The sequence below is a fragment of the Ranitomeya imitator genome, chromosome 7 (assembly GCF_032444005.1).
Source record: "Ranitomeya imitator isolate aRanImi1 chromosome 7, aRanImi1.pri, whole genome shotgun sequence".
Classification (NCBI taxonomy): Eukaryota; Metazoa; Chordata; class Amphibia; order Anura; family Dendrobatidae; genus Ranitomeya; species Ranitomeya imitator.
Window position 1 is genome coordinate 162,240,387 of NC_091288.1, and position 24,414 is coordinate 162,264,800.

Genomic DNA, 24,414 nt, shown 5'->3' on the forward strand with positions numbered 1-24,414 from the left:
AGTATATAACAAAAAAATATCTGTTTTAGTTGATAGAAGTCTACAATTCCTAGTCGGCGAGAGGAAAAAAAAATTACTCTTAGTTGTCCTCTAAAAAATATAAAGCTCGGATGTGAAAGTAGACGGCCAAAAGTCTTGTGTTTCAAAGAAATTGCCCAAAACATGGATGTTCATTTCAGACCAAGAATGACCATTTTTCTCCTTTTATAATATCTTATAAAGGCAGTCGTTAAATCCACATTCCTAAGATATGATTCTAAGAAAACAGCCATTCCGACAAATATTCTACAAGAGCAATTTATTCTCGAAATCCATATGGACCTCTGTACCATGTAAGAAGAGGTGCTTTAATTGCTTTTTTTTAGAATTGCATCCACAAGATAGAAATGAGCGAGTGCCTATTCTAGCACTCTACTAACATTGGGTAAAGTTGGCACTGGAAGCCTTAGAATGAAAGAAGAGAAATCGTTAACTCCACCATTGGTGAGGAATCTTCGTCCATCTACATATTTTGTGATCCCACTAGTAATGAGACCTTTAGTACACCAATTTTATATATTTCACATGTTTAGTGGAAGACTTTGCATTAGAGCTACGGAGCTTGAACCTATGCTCTTGGTCCTGTCTCTTTCCAATTTCATAGTAAAGTGAATTAAATAGAAAATGTAGCAAAAACAATGATGTGCAAATAATAAATAATTAGATTAGCAAATATATATTAATAATTTGAGGTTCTACCAATTAGATATTCATATATGTATAAAAAATGATGGTACAGATGATACAAGGTAAATGACTTACTGTACAAATCTGGTATATCATATGGATGTAAGAACATGAGGAGGTAAAATGGGGAAACACACATATGGGCAAATAATGAGATGGGGTGGATGAGAAACCTGGTTAAAAAATTGCATCGTCTAAGGCAGTGTTCCCCAACTACGGTCCTCAAGGGCCACCAACAGGTCATGTTTTCAGGATTTCCTTAGTGTTGCACAGGAGATTGAATGCTTGCCTGTGAAGGTGATGCAATTATCACCTGTGCAATACTAAGGAAATCCTGAAAACATGACCTGTTGGTGTCTCTTGAGGACTGGAGTTGGGGAACACTGGTCTAAGGGCTCATGCACATGGCCATATTTTCGGTCCGAGTGAGATCTGACAAAGCATCGGATTGCACTTGGACCAATGTTACTATATGGTGTTGTGCACATGTCTGATTTTTTCCTCCAAACCGGTTAAAGGAAAAAAATCATTGAATGCCTGAGTTTGATCTAATATTCGGATTGCACTCATCCATGCAATTCAGTTAGTCCATGGAAAACATCGGACTGCACCTGGCTGACAGGTCCAATTTCAACAGACTAACAGAATGGAGAAGGGAAATCTGAGACAACTGGATCACACTGTGATCACACTCAGACCTTACTCTAAAGGTACCGTCACACTAGACGATATCGCTAGCAATCCGTGACGTTGCAGCATCCTGGCTAGCGATATCGTCCAGTGTGACACGCAGCAGCGATCAGGCCCCTGCTGTGATGTCGCTGGTCGGGGAAGAACGGCCAGAACTTTATTTCGTCGCTGGCTCTCCCGCTGACATCGCTGAATCGGCGTGTGTGACACCGATTCAGCGATGTCTTCGCTGGTAACCAGGGTAAACATCGGATTACTAAGCGCAGGGCCGCGCTTAGTAACCCGATGTTTACCCTGGTTACCATCGTTAAAGTAAAAAAACAACCACTACATACTTACCTTCCGCTGTCTGTCCCCCTCTGGGCTTCTCTGCTCTGGCTGTGAGCGCCGGGCAGCCGGAAAGCACAGCGGTGACGTCACCGCTCTGCTTTCCGGCCGCTGTGCTCACAGCCAGAGCAGAGAAGCAGAGCGCCGAGGACAGACAGCGGTAGGTAAGTATGTAGTGGTCGTTTTTTTACTTTAACAATGGTAACCAGGGTAAACATCGGGTTACTAAGCGCGGCCCTGCGCTTAGTAACCCGATGTTTACCCTGGTTACCGGCATCGTTGGTCGCTGGAGAGCGGTCTGTGTGACAGCTCTCCAGCGACCAAACAGCGACGCTGCAGCGATCCGGATCGTTGTCGGAATCGCTGCAGCGTCGCTTAGTGTGACGGTACCTTAAGTGTTTTGCATTTGCATTATCGGCTCTTTTCTCTAAGAAGAAAGAATAAACGTATGCTGCTAGCCTAATAGATTGATGGGAGGAACTGGGGTAATCAGACAAAGGAATGAAGGTAGAACATCAGAGGGTAAACAAACTGATTTGGTGGAAGTTACCCCACAATACTTGCGTATTGAGACCACACTTTCGTAAGAGCATACGGTAGATAAGTAGTTTCTCAAGAAAAGGGCTTTGGAAAAAAAGGGGGATGATATCTTGCTTTTACCCTGAGAAAGCAGATATGAATTTGATCAACTCAGCTCTTAGGTCATGGTCGAACAAAAATTATCTTCACGTCTATTCCCATCTTTATATTGGTACTTCACCTTTTCATCTCAAGCTGCTAAAGCATGTAACAAAGAAATGTAGCAATAGTGTATGAAGATATCATGGCACAATTCTTAAAGTACATGAGCATGCCTACTAGGCAATTAGCATACAGCACCATGAAATGCTTTTGTATTCATTTAGCACATGCTAGTAAGATGCCTGTTACATCTGTAAATGTCAGAATTCACGATCTCGGAAATCTCAGTCCTTTTGCTTTACTGATATTTTAAGGTTTTAGGTCTAATTAGGCTTTACGTGTAATTCTTACATTGCTTTGCAGTTTTTACAGCTACGAATGCACGATGGACTTCAACAAGCCTAGCACGCGTGTTTCTGTGGAGGGTGAGCAGATATATGTGTGACGCCCAGGAGACCGGGATACCCAGCACCGGACCAATGGAGTCTGTCTCTTGAGGGGGATGTCACGGGTGGCTTGACCCGGTGCTGTGGCCTCAGGCAATGCATAGTGTAAGGGGTATCATGAGGGGACAGGCACTTACTTGATCAGCAGCAGGCTCTCCCAGCGGTGACGATCCTGATCCTGGATAGATGGCTATTGTCCAAATGAAAGACTGAGGCACTGAAACGTTTAACCAGTTTACTTTAACATAAAAGGATTTACAACCAGTCCTGTCACCGGAGTCTGTATGGGAACTCTGAGTTACTTTGACCCTGCCGGGGTCTTCGCCTCTTATTGTGCGCAATTTCTGTGTGGCCCTGCTGCTGTATGTGAACTGGCTGCCGGCCCAATCTGTCCCCTCCGGGTCCTGGTTCGACGGGCAACCCGAGTCCTTTTATCGGTTTACCCCCTCTGGGAGTACCGCTGAACTCTGTGTCTGTTGCTGCATCCGACCCTAGTGAAGCTGATATCACCTCACGTTTTTCCGGTTGCTGTATTATATATAATGAATACAGCCACGGATCCGGTATCCGTCTTTGCGCCTGTTCTGGGTAGTGATTAATGCTACCCGGTTCTCACAATGTCCTTTTTCTCTATCCCTCTTCTCCTCAGGCCGGTGATTTAGGCCTGGTAACAGTCACAGGGCTGTTAGAGATTCAACTGTATGACCTCTCACTATCAGCTCCTTGGCCCAACTGCCATTTCTTCTCTCAGACCAGAATGGATCAAGGGGAGTCTCTGGAGCTCCCCCTTCTGGCCGGAGGTGGTAGTGCAGTCTTGCTATTTTAGTATTTGTACTTACTGTCAGTAACTATTTTTGTGGCAAATACCCCTAGGGGTGCCACATTCCCCCTTAGTTAAGAACAGTACTCCGGGACTGTGGGACAATAACATTTTGAAATAACAATTAATATGTACAGAGTCTTAAAAATGAAAAGTTACAAAAACCACTCAAGGAAACAAAAATAGAGTTCTGTAAAAAGTCACTTCAAATAGCGTCCATTAATACAGTTCTATCCTTAAAGGTATTAGGAACGGCACTGTACTTAGTGTCCAGGAATTTAGTTCCATTTTTCCAACGGAGTTATCAATATAAAGTCTAAAGAAAGTTCAAAAAGAGCAAAAAGCAAAGTTCAAAAAGCAGTCTTTCCGGAGCTTTGATTTAGTGCCTCCGGGCTGATAAAAAGTTCAAGAATATGCAATAAGTTCATACAGACAAGTCTCTGTAGGCACTGGGCTTAAACGTTGCAGACTGATAGCAATGACTATACTACATTTTCTGTTTAACTATATACGGCATAACATATATACAATTCACATTATGAGCTTTATAGTTGGTAATCTGCATACCTGGCCGGTAATTGACCCTGGGTACTACGCTGTGATCTACGTAATAGCGGTGTCTCTTCATGTGGTGTACTACTGTCTACTGCGGATGTAGTATCTGCCCGCTCTGCTAAAGATAATTCCACGACTATGGAGTTGGCAAGTCCACCGTGAATGGGATTACTCTGACCAGGAATCTGTTCTTCCTGGCCTGGAACCTCCTGTAGTACGGGGTCAGCCTCTTCCTGTCTTGGGACTTCTGGTATTGGGTTTGGTGTTGGGTAAAAGGCCACCATGGGAACCACTACTGCACCATGGTATGTTAGTAGGGTTTTGGGAAAGTCTCCTATACAGGTGTGATACACTTCCTCTTCTTTTTCCTTTACTGGTTGAACCTGTATGGGTTGAATAACTTCTGGTTCTGGCTGGACAACGTCTGGCTCTTTCAATGCTTCCGGACATAATTTAAGATTGTCTCTTGACACTAGTACAGATGTTAAGCCTCCGTTTTTGCTAATGAGACACATTTTAGGATTATCCACTCTTGTTGGTAAAACTGTGTAGGGTACGGCTTCCCACTGATTGTCCAGTTTATTGGTTCGACGATTTCTCTTGAGCACTTGGTCACCTGGTCTTAATGGGGTCGCTAGAGCATTCTGGTTGAAAGTTCGCTCTTGTCTTTCTCTAGTTTGCTGAAGGCTTCTTTCCACACTCTCTTGCACTTGGCGATACTGCTTTTGCCGTATGATATCCCAATTGGAGTCTTGGACTTCTGCGTCTGGTTTCAGAATTCCCATTTCTAGATCGATTGGTAATTGGCCGGGTCTTGCACGCATAAGGTAAGCTGGGGTGCAATTGGTGGAACTCACCGGGACATGATTATACAGATCCACCAAGTCAGGCAATTTCTCTGGCCATTGATTCCTTTCTGCCTCAGGTAAAGTCTTTAGTAGTTCTATTACAATATGGTTCATCTTCTCGCATAAGCCGTTTGTTTGTGGATGATAGGCCGTCGTCCGGATCTTTTTGCAACCATACATATTACAGAATTCTCTGAAGATCTCTGATTCAAAGGCTGTACCTTGGTCGGTGAGAACCTGTTCCGGATATCCATGGGGTCTACAAAAGTACGTTTGGAACGCTTTGGCTGCTGTTTTTGCTGTCAGATCTTTTACGGGTACTACTACCAAGAAGCGTGAATAATGGTCCACGATGGTCAAGGCATAGACATAGCCAGACCGGTTTGGTGTCAACTTCACGTGGTCCATGGCTACAAGTTCAAGTGGTTGTTTGGTGATTATGGGCTGCAGTGGTGCTCTTTGGTTCTTTTGATCGTTTCTTCTGAGGTTACACGGGCCACAATTTCTGCACCACTGTTCGATTGATTTTCTCATCCCGACCCAATAAAATCTTTCTCTTAGAAGTACTTCTAACTTTTTCCAACCGAAGTGACCAGCACCATTATGGTAAGCTTCGAGGACCATCTTCACATCTTGTTTAGGCACAATAATCTGCCAAACCAATTCATGTGTTTTCGGATTGGTGTATCTTCTACAGAGCTTCCCTTGATACAGGAACATTTTGCCTCTCTCTTTCCAGAGTTGATGCGTCTCTTCTGGGGCATCCTCATAGGGATATGCACTTTGCTCAGTCAACAGTTCCTTCACCAACTTCACAGCCGGATTGCTGTCTTGGGTGTCAGCCCATCTATGGTGTGCTAACGGATTAAAATTCACCTCTTGTTGTTTCTGATAGGTACTTGACTGATGATGTTTTGCCTTGGGACGATGGAAGGCTGGTAGTTCAATTTCTTCAAGCTCCCCCGTTTCCTCTTCTACATCTCTCAAGTGTGGCATCCGGGATAGGGCATCGGCATTTCCATTCTTGCGACCTGCTCGATACTTGATTATGAAGTTGTAATTAGATAACCGGGCTATCCATCGCTGTTCTAACGCACCTAATTTGGCTGTGTCCAGGTGGGTCAACGGATTGTTGTCAGTATAGACAATAAATTCTGCAGCGGCCAGATAGTGTTTGAAACGCTCCGTCACAGCCCAAACTACTGCCAGTAGTTCCAATTTGAAGGAGCTATAATTTTCTGAATTTCTTTCAGTAGGCCGGAGCTTTCTACTTGCAAAGGCGATGACTTTCTCCCGACCTTCTTGCTTTTGTGACAGCACCGCTCCTAGTCCCACATTACTGGCATCGGTGTAGAGGATGAAAGGTTTATGGTAATCTGGGTATGCCAGAACCTCTTCTCCGGTTAGTGCCTTCTTTAGTTGTTCAAAGGAGTCTTCCCTTTCGTCGTTCCACTGAAAAGGAGGGTTTCGGTTTGAAGGTTTCTTCGTCTGCCCTACCAAGGTGTCTTGCAAGGGTGCTGCCAACTTGGTAAATCCTTTTATAAATCTGCGATAGTAACCCACCAATCCCAGGAATTGTCTCACTTCTTTTGCGCTGGTAGGTCTTGGCCAATCCCTTATGGCGCTTATTTTCTCGGGATCTGGTGCTACTCCCTCCGAACTCACGATGTGTCCCAGGTACTGTACCTTTGGCTTGAGAAGGTGACATTTGGATGGCTTGACTTTCATGCCATACCTGGATAAGGCTTTGAACACTTCTGCCAGGTCTATTAAGTGTTGTTCGTAAGTCTTTGAGTAGACGATCACATCATCTAGGTACAGGAGGACGGTCTCGAAGTTCTTGTGTCCGAGGCAGCATTCCATCAGCCGCTGGAAGGTACCGGATGCGTTGCAGAGTCCGAACGGCATGCGATTAAATTCACATAGACACATTGGTGTGGTGAATGCCGTCTTTTCCTTATCTCTCTCAGCCACAGGGACTTGCCAATACCCGCTTGTTAAGTCTAAGGTGGAAAAATAATTAGCAGATTTCAAAGCAGTTAAGGACTCTTCTATCCTAGGCAAGGGGTAGGCGTCTTTATGGGTGATGTTATTAATCTTCCGGTAGTCTACGCACATTCTCATGGTTCCGTCCTTTTTTTTGACAATCACTAGAGGGGCCGCCCAGGGGCTACAGCTGTCTCTTATTACCTTGGCCTGTTTCATTTCCCTCAGCATATCTTTTGCACATTGATAGTGAGCGGGCGGTATGGGTCTATATCTTTCTTTTATTGGGGGATGGTCACCTGTGGGGATTGTGTGTTCTACCCCTTCTATCCGTCCGAAGTCCAATGGGTGTTTACTGAAGACTTGTTCATATTCCGTCACTAGCCTATACACCCCTTGTTTTTGATGGGTAGGTGTTGAATTTATGCCCACGTGTAGCTGTTGGCACCAATCCTCCATTTCTCCATCTGAGCCATTGCCTTCCACCTGACAGGTTGGTTCTAAGGGCTCAATGGTTGTGATGGCATTGTTGTCAACAGTCTATAGTTTTGCCATTGTAGCATACCTTGGCAAAGTGACCTCTTCCTCTCCACAGTTCAAAAGTCGTACCGGCACTCGTCCCCGGTGTACCTCGACTATCCCTCGTGCTGTGAGTATAGTGGGCCTGCTGTCGGTGTACACTGGTTCTATTAAGGCTTGATAATCTCGTCCCTTAGTACCAATGGCTGCTCTACACCATACCAGCATTTCTGTTTTTGGTGGGATTACAATAGACGTTGGATCACTTACCCTCACACTGCCGATTTCTCCACCTGCAACTTCTACCTGTTGCCTTAACATCAATACTTTTATTTCCCTCCGGAGAACTCTCTGCTGGCAGGATTGGGCAGTTTCAGCAATTTGCTGTAAGACAGAAATGACTTCGGAAAAGCAGTTCTCTAACACATTCATTCCTATCAATACAGTTGGTTCACAGTTCCGCCGGTCAACATCAACAACAATTATACCCTGTTTCTTCAGTTCTACTTTACCAATCTTTATGGTCATCTCCCTGAATCCTAGTTTCGGTACCAACTTACCATTACTGGCCCATATATCTAGTTCAACATCAGAGGGCCCTTTATCAATATCTGCATCAGCCCAGTACCTCTTATAAAGGATATACGGTATAGATGAAATCTGGGAACCTGTGTCCAACAAAGCGTTGAGGGGAATTCCGTCCAGCACGATAGGGATAATGGGTCGTCCTCCGATGTACCTGTCGTGCCAGGGTGTTGGGCCTTGAAAGTTCATTCCTGCGAAGCGGCCCGCATCCCCAGGGGATTCCCGTTTAAATCACAATCTCGTGCAAAGTGGCCCGGCTGCTGGCAACGGCGGCAAATGGGCTGTCCATCCGGTTGGTAGCGGTCGCGGGGTCGTCCTCTCCATGTCGGGTATCTCCGGGGTCTCATCCATGGAACATCCTCTCTACAGTTTGCCAACTCCATCTTGTGTCCTCTCATATCCTGCATGGTTTTAGCCATTGAAGCAACAACATCAGCTAAAGAGTCAAGCTTTTGTTGAAGAGCCTCATTAGTACTGGGCCCCAGGGGCTTAGCAATGGCCCCAGACATAGCTGATGTCACTGGCACTCCCTGTTGTTGAGGTGCCTCTGCCATGGGTTGCGCAGGATCCTGATCCCGAGGTGCCTCTGCCAGCTGGAGACGTATAGCGCTCTCCTTTAATTGGGCAAATGTCAATTCAGGGTTCTTAAAAACAAGCATGCTCACATGCCCCCGGTGAGAAGGGGTGTAGAGTCCCTCAATAAATTGATCTCTTAGCAGTTTATCCGCTCCGGTGTTAAATATGGGTTCAGCCAGTGTAAGTGATTTAAGGGCTTCCTGCAGGTTTAAGGCAAAGTCTCTCACGCCCTCATTAGCTTTTTGTTTGCAACTAAAGAATCATATTTTAGCTTTGCTGCTGGCCGTGGTTTCAAATGTAGCTTTTAATCCAGCAAATATGCGTTCAACAGTGCCTTTTAGATCAGCTGCCCATGCTGTGACTTCTCGCTTAGCATGGCCACTTAACTGCATCATCAGGAGACTAACACGCTGAACTTCACCCACAGGGAACATGTCAAAATGGGCCAGCATCTTTTCTCTGAAATCGTCAAGGGTATTAGGCTCACCTTCATACATTGGAAGCCATGGGCCACCCGGGGTATATGGCATCAGCACCGGCATGATGGGCGCCACTCCTTGCACCGCTGCGCTGCCGGACTCTCTATTGACACTCTGTCTTTCAGCTGCATTAGCGTTGCCGAGTGCTGCGGCGTCTCCGTGCTGCGACATACTGTGCCCCCTTAGTTAATCCGGACCCTTCCGGTCCTCCGCTTCCGTTGGGATAGTGTAGATTCGTTCCGCTGTGCAGCAGGATCGATTTTCCCCTTGCTCTGATGTCAGAGCGCTCAGCTTGGTTCCGCCCACAATGACACGCCCCCTGCTGCTCCCACCCACCGCGCTCTGTAATGGCGGATTCTGAAGTTTTTCAGTTAGACTGGGGCTCAGGTGATGGCGTAGCTCAATTAACAGTCTCGTGCCTAACGGTTATGAAGTGATTACCTCAGGGGATGGCGGCCATCTTTACTCCATTATAACCAATGGGGAAAAGTCACTTTCAATAGTTTTCAATGGGGAATGGATTTTTCTTTAATAAAGTCAATTTTCAAGATTTTTCATCCCAGTTTTCACAGTTTTGGGCTCCAATCACGGCACACAATACCCGGTATACGGGCTGGCTAGATCCTGTTCGTGACGCCAATTGTGACGCCCAGGAGACCGGGATACCCAGCACCGGACCAATGGAGTCTGTCTCTTGAGGGGGATGTCACGGGTGGCTTGACCCGGTGCTGTGGCCTCAGGCAATGCACAGTGTAAGGGGTATCATGAGGGGACAGGCACTTACTTGATCAGCAGCAGGCTCTCCCAGCGGTGACGATCCTGATCCTGGATAGATGGCTATTGTCCAAATGAAAGACTGAGGCACTGAAACGTTTAACCAGTTTACTTTAACATAAAAGGATTTACAACCAGTCCTGTCACCGGAGTCTGTATGGGAACTCTGAGTTACTTTGACCCTGCCGGGGTCTTCGCCTCTTATTGTGCGCAATTTCTGTGTGGCCCTGCTGCTGTATGTGAACTGGCTGCCGGCCCAATCTGTCCCCTCCGGGTCCTGGTTCGACGGGCAACCCGAGTCCTTTTATTGGTTTACCCCCTCTGGGAGTACCGCTGAACTCTGTGTCTGTTGCTGCATCCGACCCTAGTGAAGCTGATATCACCTCACGTTTTTCCGGTTGCTGTATTATATATAATGAATACAGCCACGGATCCGGTATCCGTCTTTGCGCCTGTTCTGGGTAGTGATTAATGCTACCCGGTTCTCACAATGTCCTTTTTCTCTATCCCTCTTCTCCTCAGGCCGGTGATTTAGGCCTGGTAACAGTCACAGGGCTGTTAGAGATTCAACTGTATGACCTCTCACTATCAGCCCCTTGGCCCAACTGCCATTTCTTCTCTCAGACCAGAATGGATCAAGGGGAGTCTCTGGAGCTCCCCCTTCTGGCCGGAGGTGGTAGTGCAGTCTTGCTATTTTAGTATTTGTACTTACTGTCAGTAACTATTTTTGTGGCAAATACCCCTAGGGGTGCCACATTTGTCTTATGGCTAGGGCTGGCTTTAGTGTGCTTGTCATGCTCTTACAATTTTTGCCATTTTCTCCTTAAAGCTGGAATCTTTCATATTTCTTTCTCCAGCCAAGACATACACCAGTGATCTTTTTTTTTTCTCTTGTTTTTATCCTTTTCTACTGAATTTATTGCCAGACGAAAGCCGTGTTTCCTGGAAAAGAAACAGGGGTGTTTTCTGGCTTTACAGTAAAGCCATTCAGCTAATCAAAGCTTAGTGAATCCCTCTGATAGTTATAGATAGTAATTCGTAGCCATAAGACTTGGGTCAAGAATGATAAGTTAAAAGTCAATGTAAGAAAAATACATCCGTCTAACTTGGATCGGAGCCAGCGCTGACGCCAAACCTTTCATTGTGTTTCAATTAAGAGAATTCACTCAGTTTTTGACCACAGAAAATGTTTTATGTGTGCTTATTACTCCTATTGTTCATAGCTGGAATACAATTAACACATTAATTAAATAATCCTATGATGCTCAAAGGCACTTAACCATTACCTAAATTATGTTACATTACTTCTGTATTCCTGCTCTGTATTATTATTTCATTCAATATTTTAATTTTCTTTTTTTGTGACATCTTAGGGAACATTTTGCAATACAGCTTAATTTTATTTCAGTTTTCGCTTATTTTCCTGGTGGCATTCATCTTATTATTAGATGATTTGATTCAAAACTGTTCTATTGAGGGTTGATGGTGGATCAAATCAAACCACTTGAGAGATGTAAGTAAAATATATCTTCAAGCTCGGCTACAATAATATTCTTGCATTAATAATATGGTCTAATACATACATAATCATGGTGACGGCAGCCATTATATACTTACATTAAGTTCATTTTCAGACATCATTTATCTCCAGTGGTCCTTTATGCGTGAAGGTGAATAATGCTGGAGAATACAAGAATGAAAGGGAAAATTCACACTTAGATTTGTTGCAGTGAAAATCAGTTCCTTAGATTGGAATAGATTATTTTGTTAAAAAGACTTAAAATTCTGTGAGCTTCATACAGATAAATGGAAAAGTCAAAGAATCGAGATGAACTTAACTGTTGAAGTCTAGATTCTGGTACCCAACCCAAACCTTATTGTAAAGTTTGGTTCAGGTACTAGAACTGTACACGAACATGAACTCCCTTTCCCGAACTTTTCCTGGAAATTCTGAACAGTGCAAGAAGTCCGTGTTCAGCAATTAACATTGGAGGCGGACAGTCAGGCACAAACCCTGAACTTTTAAGTTCGGGTTCTCTCATCTCTATCAAAGACATTTCTGAAACAAATCTGCTGCATGTCAACTCGCTATATTATGACTTTTGAGTAGACTTTCAATTAATAGTAACAGCTAATAAAGGGCATAAAAAGGCTTTTCACACACATTTGTCCAGAAAGTGCTGATTTTTGTTTTTTTTTTACAGTGATTTGCCTACTGTTTTTTCTATCATTTTTTGCCATATATTGGAAGTAAGGCCTTAAGGGATTGGCTTCATTATGATATGTGTGCCATTTTACTCTTTTAGACCTACATTATTTTGTCACTTAAGCAAAAAAATGCATGTACTAGTGTCTTTTTCAATTTTCAATATCTAAAAAAGGGAAGTAAAAAACACACAATAAAAAAAAAATACCACCAAACTTGCTACACCCTTAAAAAACCTCTAACATTTAGAAATGTTTGGTGTCCACCTCCTGTAGACATACACTCCCAAATAAAGTGCACAGCAGAGCTTACGTTCACTCTGACGTCACCAATACAGTCTATTAGCCCCGTCAGCACATGCGTCCAGACCACATTTTGTAGAACTTATTGTGAAAGAACCCTAACTGTTGCTTCAGGAGAACTTGCAGCAGAATTTCAGTTTCTGCCTCTAGCTCTTCCTTCCTTCATAGCATCTCATAAGCACCAATTGCCATCTCCTCTAAGTAGTACGAAAATCTGTATTCACTGAACATAGGTTTTACAGATTTTACTCATTAATTAAGTGTAAAAACTAAATCTAGGAGGAGTAAGAAGCAGAGATATCCGATGAGACATATAACAAAATTACTTATTTTCACGTGTATTGTTGATTTATGAAATAAAAATGATGGAGGTCACTCTTCAAACATCTCACAGGCATTCCAACTAGTATTACAGCACATCATGACCATGTCAAATGTGCTAATTAAATAGCACATAGACAACCCAAGGGAGTACCACACACTGTTCAAGTGTGGGTCCTCACAATTGACCATCATCTGACGGCCATGGCTGAGAATGGCTAATGTCTACATTCAACGGATGTGTGTCTCAAAGAGAAATCCACCACATGTGTGCACATACCCGCTACTGTTATTTAAAACATCCTCCTGGACAAATCGGGCAGGCCAGGTCACGTGCTGTTTAGGTACGACCTTAAACATATATAAACCAAACAGCAAGAGAGCATATTTAGCCCATAAAATAACTTTTTATTAATATGCAAATTGTCTCTTTAGAGAGGAAGAATACTAGAACTCTAGTGCCACCTATTTTTATTAATAGTATTTCAAAACAGAAAATTCCAAATAGAATCAACACAAAAGGTGTCTCCTGACAACGATAACATTGAAACGTGCGTTGGGGCGGCGGACATTACACACACAATAATGGTCATCTCATGTAAGTTTCACCCCTAAACTCTTTGATTAATGTGGTGCCTACTTTTTGATTATAGTGGGAAAAAATGTATCCTAGGATGAAAGATTTATATGGTTAGGCAACATCATCTGAAACTTGAAAGTGTTTCCATTATGTGTACAGGTGGACAATATCTCTGCTTTGAGGACATTAGCCTCTGCTTTAGCTTTTGTGTTGATTCTCTTTGGATTTTTCAGTTTTTAAATACTGTTAATAAAAAGTAATGTTGTGGGTTAATTATACTCTCTTGCTGCTTAATTTCTATTAGTTATCCTGAGTTGTGCCCTATTGCATTAATAATAGTTTTAATAATGGTTATTCCTATTTGAATTATCACAACCTTACACATGTCTAAATAGTCATATACAGTATATGGACAATCAAAATGATATCTAAGGCAACGTCAATTTATGAAATGCCAAACACAAGGGTTCTTGATAATTTCAAAGTGAACTTCAAAATACTTTTGGAGCTATGAGAAAATGATTGATTTTCTCTTAATTGTGTTTATATAGATATAGAAGTGTGGTTTATCATAGAAACTAATCTAAAACTCTCATTTGCGGGTGTTCAACTTTGGCTGTTTCCACCCTTGAGGCTGGAGTAGACAAACTGGTCTCTGTTGGATGTGTGCAGCACAGATACATCTGCACCTTCAAAGGAAATATAGCAACTCATCCGCATTGCTGCTGTATTCCCTCTGTGCTCAGGATCGGTTCATGGGAGAACGGGATGTTTACTTCAGCCCCAAAGGAGGACATGGATGAAAGTGAAGAAATCCTTCACACAAAATGCCTGCGACAGTAAACCTGAAACTTCCCTAGTTCAGATATGAAATCAAAAGCTGAAGCCCAAATATGAAACTAATAAATGTTTGGCATTTAAATATCATTATGTTTCTTATATGGAGTTTTTAGCATACACATTATTTTACATATTCATAGTCTCTGATGTTAGCACCCCTATATCCATAAGCTTCCATTAGATTTCCCACAATAGCAAATGGTTAGATAAGGTAATACAGTACACCTATGCTTGAACTTTAAATCTCTTTATGTTAAAAAGGTTCCCAGATAAAATCCCGATGTAGCTGGGGCATAGTCAGCCAGCAAGTGGTAAAGGGGTTGTTTGGTGGAAACAAGTCATCCTCTGTCAACAGTATAGGTGATAACTAGTGTTGAGCATTCCGATACCGCAAGTATCGGGTATCGGCCGATATTTGCGGTATCGGAATTCCGATACCGAGTTCCGATATTTTTGTGATATCGGGAATCGGTATCGGGATTAAGATTAATGTGTAAAATAAAGAATAAAAATAAAAAATATTGATATACTTACCCTCTGACACGCCCTGGTCGTCACCGCTGCAACCGCCTTGCTTTCGTTCTGAAGAATGAGCGCGTAAAGGGCCTTCTATGACGTTGCGGCTTGTGATTGGTCGCTGAGCGGTCATGTGACCACTCACGCGACCAATCACAGGCCGCGACGTCATCGAATGTCATTAACGCGCTCATTCTTCGGAACGAAAGCAAGGCGGTTGCAGCGGTGACGACCAGGGCGCGTCAGAGGGTAAGTATATCAATATTTTTTATTTTTATTCTTTATTTTACACATTAATATGGATCCCAGGGCCTGAAGGAGAGTTTCCTCTCCTTCAGACCCTGGGATCCATTACAGGATACCTTCCGATATTTGTGTCCCATTGACTTGTATTGGTATCAGATATCGGTATCGGCGATATCCGATATTTTTCGGATATCGGCCGATACCATCCGATACAGATACTTTCAAATATCGGACGGTATCGCTCAACACTAGTGATAACTTGTTGATTGGTGTGGGTTCTGACTGCTGGAACCCACATCAATGATCAGAATGGAACTTTTAGAATAAAATTGCAGTCAGGATGCTCAGCCACTGCTTTATTCATTCTCAGGAGACTCATGGAGAAAGCACACAACTTTTATCCCTGATAGTATGGAGAGACATGGTGCATGCTCAACGGTTCTCTATTCATTCTCAGCATCCATGTAGAAAACTTGGAGAACCTTTATCCCTGTTAGAAGGGAAAGGTAGTGCGTATGCTCGACACTGCTCCATTTATTCCTAGCAGCCCAATAGAGAATGTGCATACATTTAATCCCTGTTCAAATGGAGAGGTAAAGCGTATGCTCGACACTGCTTAATTTATTCCGAGCAGCCCAGTAGAGAATCTGCATACATTTAATCCATGTTCGAATGGAGAGGTAGTGCGTATGCTCGACTCTGCTCCATGTATTCCGAGCAGCCCAATAGAGAATCTGCATACATTTAATCCCTGTTCGAATGGAGACATAGTGTGTATGCTCGACACTGTTTAATTTATTCCGAGCAGCCCAATACAGAATCTGCATGCAGTTAATCCCTGTTAGAATGGAGAAGTAATACGGATGCCTGACGCTGCTTCATTTGTTCCGAGCAGCCCAGTAGAGAATATGCATACATTTAATCCCTGTTAGAATGGAGAGGTAGTGCGTATGCTCGACACTGATTAATTTATTCCGAGCAGCCCAATAGAGAATCTGCATACAGTTAATCCCTGTTTGAAGGGAGAAGTAGTGCGTGTGCTTGAAACTGCTTCATTAATTCCAAGCAGCCCAATAGAGAATAGGCATACATTTAATCCCTGTTAGAATGGAGAAGTAGTGTGTATGCTTGACACTGCTTCATTTGTTCCAAGCAGCCCAATAGAGAATAGGCATACATTTAATCCCTGTTAGAATGGAGAGGTAGTGCGTATGCTCGACACTGCTCCATTTAGCAGAACCAAAGAGAATGCATAGATGTGCTGCAGAGTGGGCTGTCAATCAAAGTGCTGGGGCGTGTCTACAGTCACTACTCACATTATTGCTTGCTGTGTTGTGAGTGATGACTGCCGCTGCTTCGTGAACCCCCATGACTGAAACTGGCAGCTCCCAGGTGGCTGGGATCAAGATAATACTTTTTACCTGCAGATTAGACCCATATCTATATTTAAATAGCATTTTGCAAAGTGACAGGTTCCCTTTAAACTTCCAAGATCACTTATCTTTTAAGTCAACTGGAAACATTGATCCATATTTATCTAGAGTTACAGATAATGGGTTTCTGTAATTCGTAAAAAGGATATTTACCTTGCTGGCTTTGTATCTGCTTCATACATTAAAGTTATATTTCTCGTAAAGCAGACTGTGGCTTTTCAAATATTTCATTTGTAATCTTCAAGCAATATTTATAACTATGAAAATCAGACACCTTCCATTATCTAGTCAGGGAGAGCGTCACAAGCATTCGCGTGGCAAAAGATAAGGCAATGAGCAATGCGTCTTTTAGAAAAGTAAAAGTATTTACAAGTACGAATGTCTGTGACATGACCATAAGTCATTGCTATTATGAGCCGGCACGGTTCTTCATCCTTTGGGATAGACAGAACCCAAGGTGATACCTCTGCTGTAGGGTTAACTATCATTTTCTGCACTATTCTCAAAGTTGTAACACCTCTCGTTGCCGGTAGCTGTTGTTATTGATTTTTATTGCCTTTCACAGCCAAAAGACTCAAAAAAAATGAATGTACTTCTTCTCCTTTCATTTGAAGATGCAGCAAGTTTACACTTGTAGATCATGGTTCATTGCCTGTGACCTGTTCTTCTTGCTTCATAAAAATTCATAAATTGTGTTGTGCGCCGTTTACAGCGGGCCACAATAGTACTGAATCCATATCACCTTCCCTAGTGATTCTCAGCGGCTATGTTTCTTGCCGTTTTGTTGCCCACTGAGACCTTTTCGATGGTATAGCTGAAAATGCAATCAGTGTGCACAAATGTGAAGACATCTTCACTTAGTACAACAGAGAAGTGAATTCTAGCCCATTACACAGGGCTTGAACTCCAAAATTTGTATTGTAAGCTATTTTGATCTCGATCCATTTGAGTATCATTTAATACGAAGACTGAAGGCAACCCAGTGGTAATGATTTCAACCTTTGCTTGTTCATTTATAAATATCGTGTTAGCTCAACCAAACAAGAGTTATTTACCAGTTTTTGCTGCAAGAAGAGTCAATGTCTCTCTAGGGAAAGTTTGATTTCATTCTTTGCCCGAGGATATCACCACTGTAAGTGACCTGTACCGGTAACTACAAAGTTTTTAGAACTCTGTGGAGAGATATTATAGAGCTAAATTTATATTTCTCAGTTGTAGCTTTCAAAATTTTGGACGGTGGGTATTTGGTGAGTAAATACCTTCAAAACCTGCTTACAATCTACGTATAAAAAAATATATATAGTGTCATAAGTATGATGTCATTTTAAAAGTGTGTATTGATTGACTTATGAATTATTAACTAAAACAAAAACTCTTTATTTCAAACATTTAACATTTGAAAATTTTAGAGAGGTCTGAAAGAATTTAAAAGGGGTTGTCAGCTCACTAAAAATAAAGTAATTTTTTTTTATGAGCATGATTGAAGCCTTTTTCAAATAATGATTTACTATTTTTCCTGATCATATGACAGAAACAATGAAAGGGGTATTCCAATCTCCAAGATCCTATCCGAAATTGTTTTACATATAATAATAATATTAATACTACATTTTGGAAATATCTCCAGTTAGAAATGTAGTATAGTTCTTCTGATAAGTAATGTTGCTTACCTCAAGTGCAGGGCATTGTAATAGCTTAAGTATCCATGGTTATGACCACTTATATAGCGACAGTTAGCTAGTAAGGCTACGTTCACATTAGCATTGCGTCGGGCGCAGCCGCGGCGACGCATGCGTCATGCGCTTCTATATTTAACATGGGGGCGCATGGACATGCGTTGTCTTGCATTTTGTGATGCATGTGTCATTTTTGGTGCAAGCGTCAGGGCGCAGAGGACGCAGCAAGTGGCATTTTTTTTGCGTCCAAAATCAAGCCAAAAATGGACGCAGTGCGTTTTTGCATGCGTTTTGCATGCATTGTGCGTTGCGTCGCCGACGCAACACAACAACGCAAATGTGAACGTAGCCTAGGTTGTTAGTTATTAGTAGTTAGTAGTAAGTATCCATGGTTATGACCACTTACGTAGTGACAGCTAGTTAGATGTTAGTGTTAGTAACCATGGATACAGTATCTAAGCTACTGCAATGCCCTGCACATGGAGTTAGCAGCAAAGAAAATCAGAAGAACTATACTACATTTTTAACTGGAGCTATTTAATAAATATTAATATTATTACACCTACTATATATTAGGAAAGTATCTTGGAGATGGTAATAATCCTAAAAGTAAATATTGACCTTTTAAGGAGCTGTACCACATGACATAAGATATAGGCCCTGCCAAAAACTCTATTTGCAGAAAGGTGTTTCTGTGTGTTTGCCCATAGTGCAAAGCAAGAGTTCTGATTTGGCTGTATGAGAGGAAAGCACCGCACTATTCCTGTTAAAATATGAAGAAGCCTCATATTGCCTATTACTTTAATAATGACTTTATAATCATTTACACTGTATTTTTGGTGAGTCGACATCGACATTAAGTAAATACAGTTAGTGCACATGTATAGGGTACTAGTTCAATCATACAAAATTCCTTACAAAACAACTAAGGATCACTAGAAAAATGAGTGGCAATTGTTTGGGCAGACTTGGCTCAGCCAAGATCACTTTTTTTCCAGCATTGTCTTCATCTCTGCGTTACCTTCCCTGCATCACATTAGCAACCGATTTCTGATGAAGGTCCATACTTTGGAACCGAAATGTTACTACAATTTTTTTGTTGAATTGACAAAATAAAAATTTAATCTATCTAGAATTTGGAATGTCAAGTGTCTTCGTATTTTTGACAGAGCCTTACACAGTAAAGCTTTTAATGCTAACTAGGTAATGCTGCCTTTTCTCTATATTGCCAACATGTGAAGCCTACTATAGGTTCTCATTTTTATGACACAGAACCTTAAAAAATCGAGACATTAAAAATAATCAAATGTTTTAAGAAATATTTGCTGGATTATACTTTACAATTTCCATTGAAAATGTGAATGTTGTATGTACAATAAGAATTATTGTCAAATGCTCCATCATTTTAAATGATGCCACTGTAATACCGTGACCAGGTAGAAGAAATGTCCTCAACTTGACATCCTAAAGTCATTTGATGTAACTTGGAGAAATATCACTTAGAAAGTCAATAATCTCTCTTGGGGCCTAGGGCAAAGCTTAATGTGCTGTTAAGACCTAATTGTGTCAGTAATATTCCATCTTGTATTTATTTCTGTAAAGTGGTTTCCAGTATGTACTAAGCTTTTTTTCCACCAAATCCAAACCCAACTTGGAAAATGCCTCTACTTCTGAAAACAGGAGATTTCAAAGAAAATGAAACTATTTTTAAGATTACATTTTCCTTTTACATTATAGAAATAATAGTGTAGGCTTATTTATCTTTTGTGGCATGGCCAATTACCGATTTGTGTAAGACTGATTTCCATTTACAACATGTCTCCTCTTCGGTTGGGTTCCCTCACTGCAATGTCATAGGCAGTAATAGCCCAACTGTGCCTTCATGTTTAATTGGCAGTTCATCATGCTGAAAAATATCTGAAACCATCCATTGTTGTCATATATATGAATCTCTGCATCATTGGTGAGTCTGGAAGATGTGATGAATTGTACAAAAGTTTTAGAAAAGTGTGGAAAACTGCTGCAGAAGAGGAATTTAAAAAAAATTGAAATGTTAATAGATTGTTTTTATCTATTACCAAAATGCAAAAGGAATAAGAAAAATAAAAATCTAAAAAACAATCAAATTATGATATGATTGCCCCTTCATCAATTATGTTGGGTGCACTTGCATGCAGTTTTTGAAGCAACTCGCTAGGGAGGAGGTTGTTTCAAATTAATTGGAGAAGTAACCACTGATCTTATGTGACTGTAGACTGGCACAAATCCTTCAGTCTCTTCCTCCAACCCCAGACAGACTGAATGATGTAGCGATCAGGGCACTGCGGGGCCATATAATCACTTTCTTGACTCATTGCTCTTCTTTACACTGAGGATAATTGTTAGTGACATTGGTTATATGATTGGGGAAATTTTCCTGCTGCAGAAAAAAATTGGAGATGACAGACACTTACCTGATTGAACTGCATGATCGATAAGTATCTTCCCGTAATTTTTAGCATTAATCTTGACCAAGTTCTAAACTTCATTTGCTGATAGATATGCAGCGGCACACTGGCAAGAGACCTCCACCATGCTTCATTGTTGCTTGCAGACTCTAAATATTGTACCAGTCCTTTCTTTTAGAGCCAAATATTTCACACTTTGACTTGTCATTCTAAAGCACCTTCCGACATTTTCTGCTCCATATTTCTATGTTTTCATGGGTAGATATTTTACCTAGCCTTTTTCTATGCCACAGTAATCATTTTTGGACTCAATTCTGTCAAGAAGACCATTTCTGGTAAGACTTATCTGAACAGTAGATGGATGCAGCATGGTCCTACTGGTTACTAACAGTTTTGACCTGATGGCACATATGGACATTTTCCAATTTAGACAGGAAGAAAGCATTTGGTGTATCATCTGCTGCACTAGGCTAACTTGACTGACTACTGTGTCTATGATCCTCAACATTACATATTTCTGGGTGTCCTCAATGTGGAGAAAAACAGGCAGATTCATATCCATCATGCAATTCCATCAGGTTTCTAAATGGCTAGAAATGTATTCTGCAGCTGGACATTATCCCAAGACATACTTCCAATGTTATTAAGAATTATCTTCAGCAAAACGAAGAACATGGAGTCCTGGAAATGATGATTTGGCCTTTAAAGAGCTCTGATCTCAGCATCATTGAGAAAGAGAAGAGAAAGATGGATTTGTGTAAGCCTACATTCATGGAAGATCTGTGGTTAGTTCTCCAAGATGTTTGAAACAACCTCCTTGCCATTTTCCATCAAAAACTGTGTGCAAGTGCACCTGGAAGAACTGATGATTTTTTGAAAGGCAAGGGGTGGTTGCATCAAATATTGATTTGGATTTGATTTCTCTGTTGTTGATTAAATTTGCATTTTGTTATTTTGTATAAACTTTCTTCACTTCTATTTGTAAAAGCATTCTTAATTTGTAGCATTTTTCCCACACCTGCCTAAACCTTTTGGACAGTATTGTATATTACAGATTGAGAAATGTTGCGTTACTGGCTGCATTTGATCTTAAACTTTCGTTGTGGCCTTTTCTTAGGATAACATACAAAGTGACATGCACTGGGCAGACCAGGACAGATCCTCTATACACTGTATCTTTTGTAGTGCTTACTATTGTATTTTCCTTGTGCCTATCAAGCGTAAGATTCAATAGGTGCTGAAAAACAGGAAGACTCCTATGTACAACTTTTCAAGCACTGTTTTCCTGCTGCTAGAAAGAAAGCCCAAGAATACTGAAGATTTGTCACTAGCTTTTGTCTACTTCATGACTTTCTCTCTTGATAGTTGTTTTTTTGGTCCTTCTTGATATCCCCTTGGTTCTTAAGTCGGCTGTAATTTATAACCAAAAGTCAGCATTCCTGGCACACATTTATCCCCCATCTCCTGCCTATATCCAGGATAATTTGGAGGATTTTCTCTTTTCTAATATACAGAAAAAATACTTACAAGGACACACACATGCACATATATATATATATATATATATATATATATATATATATATATGCTACAGAAAAGTTAACAACATAGAATTTATACAAAAATATGCCAGAGAAGGCTCACATGACTAAACATTCAGCCATACGGGCTTTTCAGCCAGTATAAAAGCCAAGACAAAGAATGCAGCAGCTGTTGTCAGGTAATTAAGGATAAGTAAGAGAATGTCAGAGGTCATTGAACAAATATTCCAGACAGTGTGAATTGTATAACTGTAGCACTGAAGAAGATAAGTGTTGTAGTCTGTAGGTAATAGATGTGTTTTAAGAATACAAAAAAAAAGGTAAAAAAAAAAACAGATATTTAGCTGCAACTGTCTCGTTCATAAAAAAATCTATATTTTTTGCATTCCTGTATTACTAGTCAAATTAAAAATCTGTATGTGACACACCAATGTAGATGCATGTTGCAGTCTCTTACTTTTTAGGTGTGTATTTAACTACCGTAAAATTCTTATTATCTCCTTTGAGGGATTGGAGGGATAATTGTTTTTAAAAAGAAATCTCTAAAAACATTTACACCCATACATTCCACACCGGTACTGTAGCTTGTTGGTGCATTTGGTTTTTTGGACGTGAACCTACCTAACACTTCTTGTTGTGTCGCTTTTGACAAGGGAAAAACTGACAAAGATTGTTAATAGTGCGGTATAAAATGTATGGTAAAGCAAAAAATGGCAATGGCCACGGATGGTGTAATGTAAAAGAAAAATGGCATACCATGGCTAAGAATGAGTGAGCCCCAAGCAGAAGCCATACCACTACCACTAATGGCATGGACCATTTTTGAATTATATTCCTGACACCACTGTCTGTTTTACCCCTTAATCCCCTAAGCCACAGCCCTTTGAGGGCTAAGGAATATATTTGACAGCTTAAACTTCTTCCAATTGATTTATTGGATGAGATGAACAATCAACGTTTTGTATTCATATGGAATAGGGCCAGAGGAGATGGAGGACATGATTCCAATGCCTAGCTGAATTGGTGGTTCTGTCTGCCATGGTGATAGGGGCACTGGCAATGGCAGCTGAGGTTGTAGAAACACTCTGTGTCAGGGAAAATATAGAGGTGAAAATCAGGAAAGAGGTCAAGGAGCTCTGGACATTTTCCACACTTAGGCACTAACAGCCAAGATAGGGAGGATGATGAGGATGATGATTATGATTATGTGGTGGATAAGACCTGAAAGCCAGATCAGGATGATGAGGAGATAATGTCATCAGAGGAAGAGAGTAGTGGAGTCGGTGATAAATAAAATAATTAACTTTCTGCCAAACGATCTTCCAGGGGAATATTTGCTTCTTCTCTGGACAACTTGGGATCCTGTGATGATGTAACTTGTTGGCTGAAAAGGCTTAACAGTCACTGAGAGCTATGGTCATGGTTGTGGCAGATTCTTAAAGAAGTCATCTTGGGTATGGGATTTTTTTCTCTACATTGCTGGTCGACAAATCTTTTCCAGTGTGCAGGCTCAGCAGAAGGAGACCAAAGTGATTTAAATCCAGATCTCAGGAGACTATGAATGACAGTTCTCCTTCAGCACAAGAAGTGATATGGGAAAAGCACACTGGCCAGGTACATGAGCAATGCTAGAGAAGTCCTCCTACCCCTTCTCTTTGTGGTCGATTTTTGATAACCAGGTTGCATACTCATGTAATAACTGGTCGGTGTCATCATTATCATCATCATCATCATCATTATCCACAACTACTGCTTGTGATACTCCGATTACTCCTCCTCACCATTCTCCATCGCACCATCAGATATCAATGTCTGATTATGTGGGAAAGGAACAGTTACAATATATATAAATCTATAGTGTACAGATATATACTGTTTATTAATTCTGTAGTCCGGGTCCTCGGTATGTATATAAATCTAATTGCATGTACGAGACACATTATGTCCCATTCACGACATGTTGCAGAATATTGTACAATTCGCCATCCTGATGATAATTATTTTTGAAAATCCCTGCATCCTCCTCATGATATCTGGCACGATGTCTCCTGTTTAGTATTCTGAAGGGGTAATGCTTGACCAGTGATGAGCTTTATTCACGAGTTTGTTAACTGAAATAAGAAGTGACAGACTTACTAAAAGAACATTTCAATGCCAAAGGAAGATATTATTTCTTTTTCACATATTGCTTTGTGACTGATCATTGCAGACAGAGCACCTCCAGACAGAGCAATGGTTCCTATTGATCCATGTCAGGTTAATTTGATCCATATACAATCCTTTATATACTGCAA

General features: G+C 41.3%; 1 protein-coding gene and 1 long non-coding RNA gene across 6 annotated transcripts in view; one reads left to right on the forward strand and one right to left on the reverse strand.

The window, feature by feature from the left end:
* The window catches only part of RBFOX1 (RNA binding fox-1 homolog 1), a 974,878-nt gene that overhangs the window by 275,463 nt on the left and 675,001 nt on the right, over positions 1–24,414 (forward strand). The window lies entirely within an intron of this gene.
* Positions 24,037–24,414, reverse strand: part of LOC138645012 (uncharacterized) — a 93,158-nt gene continuing 92,780 nt past the window's right edge. The window contains exon 7 of the long non-coding RNA XR_011314700.1: positions 24,037–24,231. This is a non-coding gene — a long non-coding RNA (uncharacterized lncRNA). The remainder of the gene's footprint in view (positions 24,232–24,414) is intronic.